The following is a 12,917-nucleotide window of genomic DNA, read 5'->3' on the forward strand; positions in this document are numbered from 1 at the left end:
ACGGGTGGGAGTGGGGGGCGTGAGTGGGAGGATGTAGAGGAGACGCCCGTGGGGGGATAAAGTGGGGAACGTGGGACACCGGTGGGGGGACGGCGTGGGATGTGGGGGAGGTGGGGGGTGGGACAAAGTGGGGAGCAGTGGACACGAGTGGGGTGAAAAAGTGGGGAATGTGGGACACGGGTGGGAGAACAGTGTGGGGAGCAGGGGACACGGGTGGGGGGATGGAGTGGGGCAGGGGAACAGCGTGGGGACTCTGGGGCACGGGTTATGGGATGGAATGGGGAGGAGGGGACACGAGTGGGGAAATTGGACACGGGTGGGGGGAGTGGAATGGAGGAAGTGGGGAGTGGGGTGTGTGAGTGAGGGGATAAAGTGGGGACCTTGGGACACGAGTGGGGGGATAAAGTGGGGAATGTGGGACGTGGCTGGGGGGGCAGTGCAGGGAGCAGGGGACGCGGATGGGTGGTGGTGTGGGGCAGGGTGAGAGCGTGGGGAGGTGGGGACACGGGTGGGGGGACGGGGTTGGGAACGTGGGACACGGGTGGGGTGGGCTGCATGGGAGCCTGGGACGGGTGGGGGGATGGAGTGGGGACTCTGGGGCACGGCTTATGGGGACGGAGTGGGGAGGAAGGGACACGAGTGGGGAAATGGGACACGGGTGGGGGGAGTGGAATGGAGGAAGTGGGGAGTGGGGGCTGTGGGTGGGGGGATAAATTGGGGACCCTGGGACACGAGTGGGGGGATAAAGTGGGGAAGATGAGACATGGGTGGGGAGACAGCGTGGGATGTGGGGGAGGTGGGTGGTGGGATAAAGTGGGGAGCAGTGGACACGAGTGGGGTGACAAAGTGGGGAACGTGGGACACAGCTGGGGGGACAGCATGGGGAGCAGGGGACACGGGAAGGGGGACGGAGTGGGAAGGAGGGGACATGAGTGGGGGTGGCGTGGGGGGGTGGCTGCTGTGTCACGAGTGGGGGGGGCTGTGGGGGTCCCTGGGGGATGTGAGTGGGGCACAGCGCGGGGTCCCTGTGGGTGGAGGGGATCGTGTGGGGTCGTCTGGGACACGAGTGGGGGGGCACCGTGTATAATGGGAATGGTTTGGGGTCTGGGACATTGGTGGGGGTCATCAGGGGTCCCCTATGGAAGAGGTCGTGTGAGGACCCCCACTGGGTGCCCCGGGTGGGAGGGGCTCCGTGGGGCGCTGCTCAGCCATGGAGGTGCTTGGGGGGGGGGCTGGATGGGGGGGGGGTCACATGTGGGCCAGGGAGGAAATGGGGACACAAAGGGTGGAGATGGGACTCAGCAGTGGGGGGGGGGGGGGGGTCACCACACCCAAGGCCGTGCGGTGCCCCACACAAAGTGGGGCTGCTCTGGGGGGGCACAGCACAGCCCTGCCCCCCCCCCCCCCCCTCCTTGTGGCTCTATGCATTGAAATGAGTGATCGAGGGCACCGAAAATCCCTCACCCCGCATCCCAAAGCCCTCATCCCATATCCTGCACCCCACAGCCCCACAGCCCACCGTGGGACAGAGAAAGGGGAGTTCTGTCTGCTGCAGAACGGGTCCTGAATGGGTGCAGGCCCCAAAGGGGTGCAGGTCCTGAAAGGGATCAGATCCCAAGGGGGTGCAGGTCCCAGATGAACGCACACCCCAAATGGCTGCGGGTCCCAAATGGATTCAGGTCCCATATGGGTTCAGGTCCAAAATGAGTTCAAATCCCACATGGGTGCACATTCCAGGTGGGGGTGGATCCCAAATGGGTGCAGGTCCCAAGCCGGTTCATGTCCCAAATGGGTTCACATCCCAAATCAGTGTGGATCCCAATGGGTTCAGCTCCCAAAGGGGTGCCCATCCCAAATAGGTGTGGATCCCAAATCGATGTAGGTCCCAAATGGGCGTGGATCTGAAGTAGATGTGGATCCCAAATGGATGTGGGTCCTTAATAGGTGCGGATCCCAAAGGGTTCAGCTCCCAGGTGGGTTCACATCCCAAAACTGGGATGGCCGTCTGGAGCCATTTGGGGCCATCTGTAACTATTTGGGGTCTACTGAGGGCCATCTGGGGCCATTGGGGGCTGTTGGGGGCCTTTTATGGCCGGCAGAGGCCATCCAAAAATGAGTGCAGGTCCCAAATGGGTGCCCATCCCCAAAAGGCGTGGATCCCAATGGCTGAGCTGCGCTGCAGGAGCCGCCCTCTGTGGCGGCCTGAATGGGGACATCAGCGCCGCAGGAGCGATCCGGCCCCAGTGCTGACGCCGGGCCCTTGGCAGCCCCATGGATGTGGGGCTCAGGAGGTCGCCATCCGCCCCAGGTGCCTCCATCTCTCCATCCCGAACTGCAGAGCCAATGGTTTGGGTTTGTGGCATCGGCCCTTTGGGTTCTGCGCCGCTGCAGTGCTGGCGGGGAGCTTTGCTGCGTCGGCCCTTTGGGTTTTGCACCACTGCAGGGCCAGCGCGGCGTGTTTGCGGCGCCCGCCGTGTCTGTGGGGCGCGCGTGGCTCGGCCCTTTGGCTGCTGCACCGCTGCAAAGGCAGTGGTTTGGGTTTGCTGTGTTGGGCCGTGGGTTTTGCACGGCTGCGGTGCCAGGGGGGTGGCTTTGTTGCGTCGGCCCTTTGGGTGCTGCACCGCTGCAAAGCCACTGGAAAGAGTTTGCTGCGCCCTCTGTGTCTGTGGGTCGTGTGGGTCGGCCCTTTGCATTTCACACCATCGCAAAGCCAACGGAGCGGGTTTGTTGCGCTGGGTTTTGGGTTGTGGGGCATCGCAGAGCCAACGAGACGAGTTTGCTGCAGCCGGCGCGGCTGTGGACGCTGCGATGCAACACCTCTGGGCGCTGCGTCACTGCAAAGCCAGCAGGGCGCCTTTGCTGCCTTGGGTTCTGCACCACTGCAGTGCTGGTGGGGGGGTTTTGCTGCATTGGTCCTTCGGGTTTTGCACCGTTAAAAGTCAATGGGGCGGAGTTGTTGCGTCGGCCCTTTGGGTGCTGCACCGTTGCAGAGCCAGTGGTTTGGGTTTGCTGCATCCAGCGTGGCTGCAGGACGTGTGCGGGTCGCTTGCTGCACCACTGCAAAGCCTCTGGGGTGGGTTTGCTGCAGGTCGGCTCTTTGGGTTTTGCATCATTGCAAAGCATGATGGGGGTCCCAGCCATTCCGAAAGGGGCCGTATGGATCACAGAAATATGGGATCGTGGGTGGTTGGGATGGAAGGGGCCGTATGGATCATAGAAGTGTGGGATCGCAGCGCACTTGGATTATACAGAATCAAGGAATGTTGGATTTGGAAGGAACCCTACAGATAACAGAACCATGCGATTGCAGAATGGTTGCGCTGGGAGGGACCCCATAGGATTGAAGCATGGGAGCACAGCATGGATGGGTCGGACGGGACCTCAAGTACCTGAAACTGTGGGATGGTTGGGTTGGGAGGGACCCTAAAGACCAGAGAAGTGTGGGATCCCAGCCCAGTTTTGGTGGGAAGGAATCCCGTAGGTAAGAGAACACGGGATCAGAACGGTTGGGTTGGAAGGGACTCTGCAGGGTTGGAGAACCGTGGGACCGCAGCACAATGGGTTGAGTGGGGCCTCAACGGCCACGAAAGCACGGAATGGCCGGGTTGGTGGCACCCTGCGGAGCGACGGGAGCCCAGCACAGCGGCCGGGTTGGAAGGACTGCAGGCCTCACCTCTGTCCCTGGAAAGGTGGTGGAGCAGCTGTGCTGGATGCCATCTCCACACCGCTGGGGGAAAGGAGGTGATGAGGAGCCGTCAGCGGGGTTCACCAGGGGGAGGTCGCGCTCCACCAACCTGGCGGCCTTCTGTGGTGTCGCAGGCTGGGTGGGGGCAGAGCAGTGGATGCGGTCTGCCTTGATTTCAGCAGGGCTTTTGATGCTGTCTGCCACCACATCCTTATAACAAAGCTGGGGAAGTGTGGGATGGACGAGTGGACGGCGGGGTGGGTTGAGAGCTGGCTGAGAGGCAGAGCGCAGAGGGTCGTCGTTGGCGGCGCAGAGTCTGGCTGGAGACCTGTAACCAGTGGTGTCCCTCAGGGGTCGGTGCTGGGTCCTTGTTCAACATCTTCATCAATGACCTTGATGAGGGGATGGTGGTAACCCTCAGCGAGTTTGCTGATGATACGAAGTTGGGAGGATTGGCTGAAGGCCGTGCTGCCATTCAGCGAGAGCTGGACAGGCTGAGAGCTGGGCAGCAAGAAACCGGATGAGGTTTAACAGCAGCAAGTGTAGAGTCTTGCATCTGGGGAGGAATAATTGCATGCACCAGTACAGGTTGGGGGATGAGCTGCTGGAGGGGAGCTCTGCGGAGAGGGACCTGGGTGTCCTGGTGGACGACAGGTCGGCCATGAGCCAGCAGTGTGCCCTTGTGGCCAAGAGGGCCAATGGCATCCTGGGCTGCATTGCACAGAGCGTGGCCAGCAGGTCGAGGGAGGCGATCCTCCCCCTCTGCTCTGCCCTGCTGAGGCCTCATCTGGAGCACTGCGTCCAGTTCTGGGCTCCCCAGCACAAAACAGGCAGGGATCTCTTGGGAAGAGTCCAGCGGAGGGCCACCAAGATGGTGAGGGGCCTGGAGCATCTCTGCTATGGGGAAAGGCTGAGTGAGCTGGGTCTGTTCAGCATGGAGAACAGGAGACGGAGAGGGGAGCTGATCCAGGTTTATGAATACCGGAGGTGTGGGGCCAGGCTCTGCTCGGCGGTGCGTGGAGGCAGGACGAGGGGAAGCGGCCGTCAGCGGCAGCAGAGGAAGTTCTGCACGATGTGCGCAAGCTGTTGAGGTGAGGCGACGGAGCGCTGGCACGGGCTGCAGGGCTGTGGGGTCTCGTGCTCTGCAGATCAGATTCATGGCTACCTGCTGTAGGATCCGCTTGGGCGGGGGTTGGACTCGATGGTTGGAGGCCCCTTCCAGCCCTACAATTCTGTGACTCTGTGATTCTGTGAAGGGCCCTTCCAGCCCCCCGTGGATCTCCCTAAATCTCCGAGATGGGGATGTGATGCGCGGCCGCCCCAAAGGCAGGGGGCACCGAGCAGAGGGCGGTGGGCGCAGCGCCGAGCTGCCGGAGCCGCGGGGGCTTTGGGGCGGCGCTGTCAGCTGTGGGGTTTGGGGGGAGCTGTGTGGGGCCGGGCTCAGACTGGGTGCCCCCCGTGGGTCTCTTTAACGCGGGTTTCCCCCCCGCTTTCCTCCCAGGTGTGCCGGGATGCGCGGAGCGTGCAGCGAAGCAGGATCCGGCCCTGAGCCAATTGAACCCTTCTTCTTATCAGTCTAGACATCCTCCTTATCCTGATAAGCGTCTGATCCCCCTGAATCCCGCTAAGCCCCCGGCGCTCAGCCCAGCCCTTGGGGTGGAAGATCCCAGATCGCGGGGCCGCCATCCATCATTAAGGGCGCTTTACCAATTACGAGTCATTACGGACGCCATCATTACTATTATTTAATAGACGGTGTTAATTATTATTATTCATTGGTTTTAAAAGGAGCGTTTCCATAGCAACGGGGAGATGTATGCTGCTTTTCAGGCACGCCAAGTGCACCCGTTCCTGGGTTCCCCCAGAGCCGGGGCTGCCTGGGGGGAATCGGGGCCAGGCCAACGTCCCTGAGAGGGCGAAGGCACCAGCGCTGCCCCCAGGCTGGGCCCTCGCACCGCTCACGAGCTCCTGTGGGATGCAGACGTTGCTCCAAACTGCTGAGAGCCCTCTGGAGGGCGGCGTCGGCGCCGTAACACCGCTCCGGTGTGCGAGCAGCCCAAGAATGGAGGCACCTGCTGTTAATTCTGTTAATTGCTGTGTTGGGAAGGAGTGGATGTGCGTCGCGTCCTGCCCTGCTCCTCAGGTTGGGCTCTGCTCAGAGCAGCGGGGCTGGGGCACGGCTGATGTGCCATGGCCAACCGCTGCACAGCTGATGGTCAATTGCTGGTCAACTGTTGGTCAACTGTTGGCCAACCGCTGGTTAACCGTTGGTCAGCTGTTGGTCAGCTGTTCCTCGACTGCTGGTCAACCACTTGTCAAGCGTTGGTTAACCATTGGGCAACTGTTGGCCAACCATTGGTCAACCACATGTCAACTGTTGGCCAACTGCTGGTCAACCACTTGTCAACCGTTGGTCAATTGTTGGTCAACTGTTCATCAACTGTTGGTCAACCGCTGGTCAACCATTGGTCAACTGTTGGCCAACTGCTGCACAACCATTGGTCACCTGTTGGCCAACTGCTGGTTAACTATTGGTCAACTGTTGGTCAGCTGTTCCTTGACTGCTGGTCAACCGTTGGTCAACCATTGGTCAACTGTTCATCAACTGTTGGTCAACCACTTGTCAACTGTTGGCCAACCGCTGGTCAACCATTGGTCACCTATTGACCAACCGCTGGTCAGCTGCTGGTCAACTATTGGTCAACTGGTGGACAACTGTTGGTCAGCAGTTGGTGACCACCGATCAACCATTGGTTACCTACTGGTCAACTGTTGGTCAACCACTGGCCAACCGTTTTGCAGCTGCTGGTCTACCAGCACCGCCAGGTCCTCCGTGTCGTTAAGCAGACGCCCATGATTGGTGGCAGCTCCCAAACGATCTGCTGCGCTAATTAGCAGCTTTGCTGGCATCCCGGTGCCTGCGGGGATCCCGGATCCGTTCAGCGATCCCTGTGGGGCCGGGGTGAGACTCACCACGACCTCATTCACCAGCAGGGTGGTGGGGGGGAGCGTGGCCGTCCCAGGCCGGCAGTGTCCCAGCCATCAGCAATTGCACGACCCAGCGTGGTGCTGTCGGACGGGGGTCTCATCCATCAGCGTTCGGATCCCTCTGGAGGAGACCCAGCCCAGCTCGGTTCCGGGGCGCTGCACCCTCACGACGCAGAAGTTTTTTGTCTCATTCAGACTGAACTCCCCGCGCTCCATTCTGCGCCCGCTGCCCCTCCTCAGGGCTCTCCCAGCAGCTCCCATCTGCCTGCTGCTCTGGCTGTGCCCTCCCCAGGGCAGAGCAGAGCAGGGCAGCAGCTCCCAGCCCTGCTGGCCCCGCTGCCCCCAAGGAACCATCAGCCTTCAGGGCCACTGGGGGACACTGCTGGCTCGTGGTCGACCGCTGTTCAGAATCACAGAATCACAGAATCACCCGGGTCGGAAGGGACCTCAAGGATCATGTAGTTCCAACCCCCTGCCCAGCAGGGCCACCAAACATCCACATTCAGATCAGGTTGCCCAGGACCCCGTCCAACCTGGCCTTGAACACGGCCAAGGACGGGGCATCCACAGCCTCCCTGGGCAGCCCGTTCCAGGCCCTAACCGCTCTCCTTGTGAAGAACTTCCCCCTAACATCCAACCTAAATCTTTCCTCCTTCAACTTGGATCCATTTCCCCTAGTCCTGCTGTTGTCAGCCCTTCTGAAGAGTTTACTCCCCTCCTGGCTGTAGGTTCCCTTCAGGTATTGATAGGCTGCAATGAGGTCACCCCGCAGCTTCTCTCCTCCAGGCTGAAGCCCAACTCCCTCAGCCTGTCCTCATAGGGGAGGTGCTCCAGCCCCCTGCTCATCTCAGTCGCCCTCCTCTGGACCCTTTCCAAGATCTCCATGTCTTTCTTGTCCTGAGGGCTCCACACCTGGACACAGGACTCCAGATGGGGCCTCACAAGAGCCGAGTAGAGAGGGACGATCACCTCCCTGTCCCTGCTGACCACCCCTCTCCTGATGGAGCCCAGGATCCCATTTGCCTTTCGAGCTGCCAGAGCGCACTGCTGGCTCATGTTCAGTCTCTCGTCCATCAGGACCCCGAGGTCCTTCTCTGCCGAGCTGCTCTCAAGGCCCACTCCTCCCAGCCTCTACGGGTGCCTGGGGTTCTTCCGGCCCAAATGCAAAACCTTGCACTTTGCCGTGTTGAACCTCATTAGGTTCACCCGAGCCCAGCCCTCCAGCCTGTCGAGGTCCCTCTGCATGGCATCCCTTCCTTCCACCGTATCAACCGCACCACTCAGCTTGGTGTCGTCAGCAAACTTGCTGAGGGTGCACTCAATTCCCTCATCGATGTCATTAATAAAGATGTTAAAGAGCACCGGTCCCAAGGCAGACCCTTGGGGGACACCACTTGTTACCGGCCTCCACCTGGACACAGAGCCATTGACCACCACCCTCTGTCTGCGGCCTTTCAACCAATCGCTCATCTATCGGATCGTCCACCCATCAAATCCACTTCCCTCCAATTTGGAGATGAGGATGTGGTGGGGGACCATGTCAAAGGCCTCGCTCAGGTCCAGGTAAATGACATCGGTCGCCTTCCCTTCGTCCACCAATGCCGTCACTCCATCATAGAAGGCCACAAGATTAGTCAGGCATGACCTTCCCTTGGTGAAGCCGTGCTGGCTGTCTCGGATCACAGCTCATTCTTTATGTGATCAAGATGTTGTCCAGGAGGATCTGTTCCATGATCTTCCCAGGCACGGAGGTGAGACTCACCGGCCTGTAGTTCCCTGGGTCCTCCCTGCTCCCCTTCTTGTATATGGGAGTGACGTGACCCTTCCTCCAGTCATCCGGGACCTCACCTGACAGCCACGACTTCTCAAATATGATGGAGAGCGGCTCGGCAACCACCTCAGCCAGCTCCTTCAGGACCCTGGAATGCACGCCATCTGGCCCCATAGACTTGTATTCATTCAGTCTAAGGAGGCACTCTCGGACTTGCTCTGCCCTTACAGTGGGGAGGGATTTACCTCCTTGGTCCCCACATAGAGGTTTGGGGATGCAGGGTTCATGGACGTGTTGGCTGTTGGTCAACCGTTGGACAAAAGTTGGTCAACCGTTGCTCAGCCAGGACCCCCAGGAGCTTCTCTGCAGAGCCCCCTCCAGCAAGCTCAGCCTCTGCCCAACTTGGGGTCAGCAGAGGGACAGCAGGTTGGGGGGGGGGGACAGAGCCCAGGTCGCCCCTTGGTGATGGAAGGATGGGAAGGGGGCAGTCGGGTCTCTGCGGACCTTCAATGTTCTCGTGGGGTCCCGCGTTGCACAAAAGCTGCCCCGGGAGCCCGCGCCCCTCTGCTCCTCCGAGCTGTGCAGAAACACAAAGGAGTAAAAGCAGGAGGGGCCGGGGTGGGTGGGAGGAGGAGGGAGAATCCCCCCATGGCCGGCACTGAATCCCAGCCCTGCTCGAGAGGGAGCTCGAGTAACAAGCGTCACGGTGCGGGCCAGATGGATTTGATTTAATAACAAAGCAAGGGGGGGCCGGAATCGTTTCAGGGCCGGATCCTCAGCGAGCAGAGAGGAGCCACATGGGGTAAGGCTTCGTGGTCGTCTTGGCCGTGAAGATCGGGACGCGGGGCTGCGCCGGAATGGGAGCAGATTACAAGGAGACTGGGCTGGGGTGAGCGCTGGGTGGTGCTGCGGCACCAGGGGAACGGGAATGGGGGGAAAGGGGGCGCCTCCCTCCCCAGGGCTGCGCTGGGGCTGTGGGGACACGGCCATGGGGTTGAAGGACCTCGCAGATGGCAGAATCACCGAATGGCAGCGCAGCTGGGGTTGGCGAGGATCCTATCCATCGCCTCGCTGCAGCCCCACTGCCTCTGGGCCGGCTCCCAGCACATCGGGCCGCTCAGAGCCCCGTGGCCCCGGGCAGGGGACACCCACAGCCCCCGGTGACCCGTCCCAGCCTCTCCCCGCTCTCACAGTGAAGAATTCCTTCCTAACATCCGTTCTCAACCTCCCTTCTTCCCGCTCGAAGCCATTTCCCCTTGTCCTGTCGCTACCTGCCCTTACAAAAAGCCCTTCCCAGCTTTCCCGTCACCCCCCAGGTCCTGGCAGGGCAGTAAGGTCCCCCCACAGCCTTCCTTTCCCCAGGCTGCACAGCCCCAGCTCTCAGCCTGCCCCTGTTTCGGAGATGCTCCGCTCTGCTCAGCTCCGTGGTGCCCCAGCAGCTCCACAGGGGCTCGGATCTGGACGTGATGCTCCCAGGGGGCTCAGGAGAGCAGAGGGGCAGAACCCCCCCCCTCCCCCTACTGGCCACACTTCTGCCGATGCAAGGCAGGATCCGGCCCTCTTTCACCCACCCACAGCCCCAAACCCTCCTCACCGCCCCGGTGAAGCTGTGCTGGTTGCCACCAAGCAGCCCCTCCTTCTTTTCCATCAGCCCCAGCACGCCGTGCCCCACAGCCTGCAGGCACAGAGGGGAAACCTCCGCTCCGCGGTTCCCCCCACCCCCTTTTTCCCCTTCCTGGGGACGGGGGCTCTGCGTCCCCTTTCCCAACCAGTCAGAGCCTCTCCCAAATGCCACCACCTTCCGAACACGATGGAGAGCAGCGTGGCAGCGTCACCCACAGCTCCACCAAAGCCACCGACGGATCTCGGTGGTCCCACAGCCGTGTGCAGCTCCAGGATCTGTGGGTGCTTTCAGAGCTCGTGTTTGCTGACGGAGGGCAGATCGTCCTCCTTCCTGCTCCTACCTCTGCTCCCTGCAGTTTGGGCGCTGCGGGCAGAGCCTCACCAGTAAGGAACGCAGCAAAGACGACATCGAGCACCGCAGCTCCGTGTCCCTCGTGACATCATGAGCTGCAGGCTGGGTTGGGGCCCTAAAAACCACGGAATCACACGGTTGGGTTGGGAGGAGCCCCATAGGTTGCAGAACCGTGGGGTCACAGAGTGGTTGGGTTGGAGGGGCCCTGCAGGTCACAGAATCACACGGTTGGGTTCAGATCCCACAGATCATAAAACGGTGGGATCACAACCTGGGTGTGTTGGAAGGGGTCCTGTGGATCACAGGATCACACGGCTGGGTTGGGAGAGGCCCTGCAGATCCCAGAGCCGTGGGATCACAGCATGCGTGGGATGGAAGGAACCCCACAGATCGCAGAGCCACCCGGCTGGGCTGGGAGGAGCCCTGCAGACCGCAGAACTGTGGGACCACAGCGCCTCTGCGTTGGAAGGGACCTTGATCCCTGCTGTCCCATCCCGGCGCAGCACTGCCCGCAGCCGCCCCCACCCTGCATCCCGCCCCGCATCCCATCCCGCATCCCGCCCCGCATCCCGTCCCGCATCTCGTCCTGCATCCCATCCCGCATACCATCCCACATCCCATCCCTCATCCCATCCCACATCCCATCCCTCATCCCATCCCGCATCCCATCCCACATCCCATCCCACATCCCATCCCGCATCCCATCCCTCATCCCATCCCACATCCCATCCCGCATACCATCCCACATCCCATCCCTCATCCCATCCCACATCCCATCCCTCATCCCATCCCGCATCCCATCCCACATCCCATCCCACATCCCATCCCGCATCCCATCCCGCATCCCATCCCGCATCCCATCCCGCATCTCATCCCACATCCCGCCCCTCATCCCGTCCCGCATCCTGCCCCTCATCCCGTCCCGAATCCCATTCCGCATCCTGCCCCTCATCCCATCCCGCATCCCATCCCACATCCCATCCCGCATCCCATCCCGCATCCCATCCCACATCCCATCCCTCATCCCATCCCACATCCCATCCCTCATCCCATCCCGCATCCCGTCCCGCATCCCATCCCGCATCCCATCCCGCATCCCATCCCGCATCCCATCCCTCATCCCATCCCTCATCCCTTCCCACATCCCATCCCTCATCCCTTCCCACATCCCATCCCTCATCCCATCCCGCATCCCATCCAAAATCCCATCCCTCATCCTATCCCACATCCCATCCCGCATCCCATCCCTCATCCCATCCCGCATCCCATTCCGCATCCCGTCCCGCATCCCATCCAAAATCCCATCCCTCATCCCATCCCTCATCCCGTCCCTCATCCCATCCCTCATCCCATCCCGCATCCCATCTCTCATCCCATCCCGCATCCCATCCCGCATCCCATCCCGCATCCCATCCCTCATCCCATCCCTCATCCCATCCCGCATCCCGTCCCGCATCCCATCCCGCATCCCGTCCCTCATCCCATCCCTCATCCCATCCCTCATCCCATCCCTCATCCCATCCCGCATCCCATCCCTCATCTCATCCCTCATCCCATCCCTCATCCCGTCCCTCATCCCATCCCTCATCCCATCCCTCATCCCATCCCGCATCCCATCCCTCATCCCATCCCGCATCCCATCCCTCATCCCGTCCCTCATCCCATCCCTCATCCCATCCCGCATCCCATCCCTCATCCCATCCCGCATCCCGTCCTGCATCCCGTCCCGCATCCCATCCCTCATCCCATCCCTCATCCCATCCCTCATCCCATCCCTCATCCCATCCCTCATCCCATCCCGCATCCCATCCCTCATCCCATCCCGCATCCCATCCCTCATCCCATCCCTCATCCCATCCCTCATCCCATCCCGCATCCCATCCCTCATCCCATCCCTCATCCCATCCCTCATCCCATCCCTCATCCCGTCCCGCATCTCGTCCTGCATCCCATCCCGCATACCATCCCACATCCCATCCCTCATCCCATCCCGCATCCCATCCCACATCCCATCCCGCATCCCATCCCGCATCCCATCCCTCATCCCATCCCGCATCCCATCCCGCATTCCGTCCCGCATCCCCCATACCGCATCCCATCCCTCATCCCATCCCTCATCCCATCCCGCATCCCATCCCGCATCCCCCATCCCGCATCCCATCCCTCATCCCATCCCTCATCCCATCCCGCATCCCATCCCGCATCCCATCCCTCATCCCATCCCGCATCCCATCCCACATCCCATCCCGCATCCCATCCCGCATCCCATCCCTCATCCCATCCCGCATCCCATCCCGCATCCCATCCCTCATCCCATCCCGCATCCCATCCCTCATCCCATCCCTCATCCCATCCCGCATCCCATCCCTCATCCCATCCCGCATCCCATCCCGCATCCCATCCCGCATCCCATCCCGCATCCCATCCCTCATCCCGTCCCGCATCCCATCCCGCATCCCATCCCGCATCCCATCCCTCATCCCATCCCGCATCCCATC

Source organism: Tympanuchus pallidicinctus, unplaced genomic scaffold (genome assembly GCF_026119805.1).
Source record: "Tympanuchus pallidicinctus isolate F22 unplaced genomic scaffold, pur_lepc_1.0 scaffold66, whole genome shotgun sequence".
Classification (NCBI taxonomy): domain Eukaryota; kingdom Metazoa; phylum Chordata; class Aves; order Galliformes; family Phasianidae; genus Tympanuchus; species Tympanuchus pallidicinctus.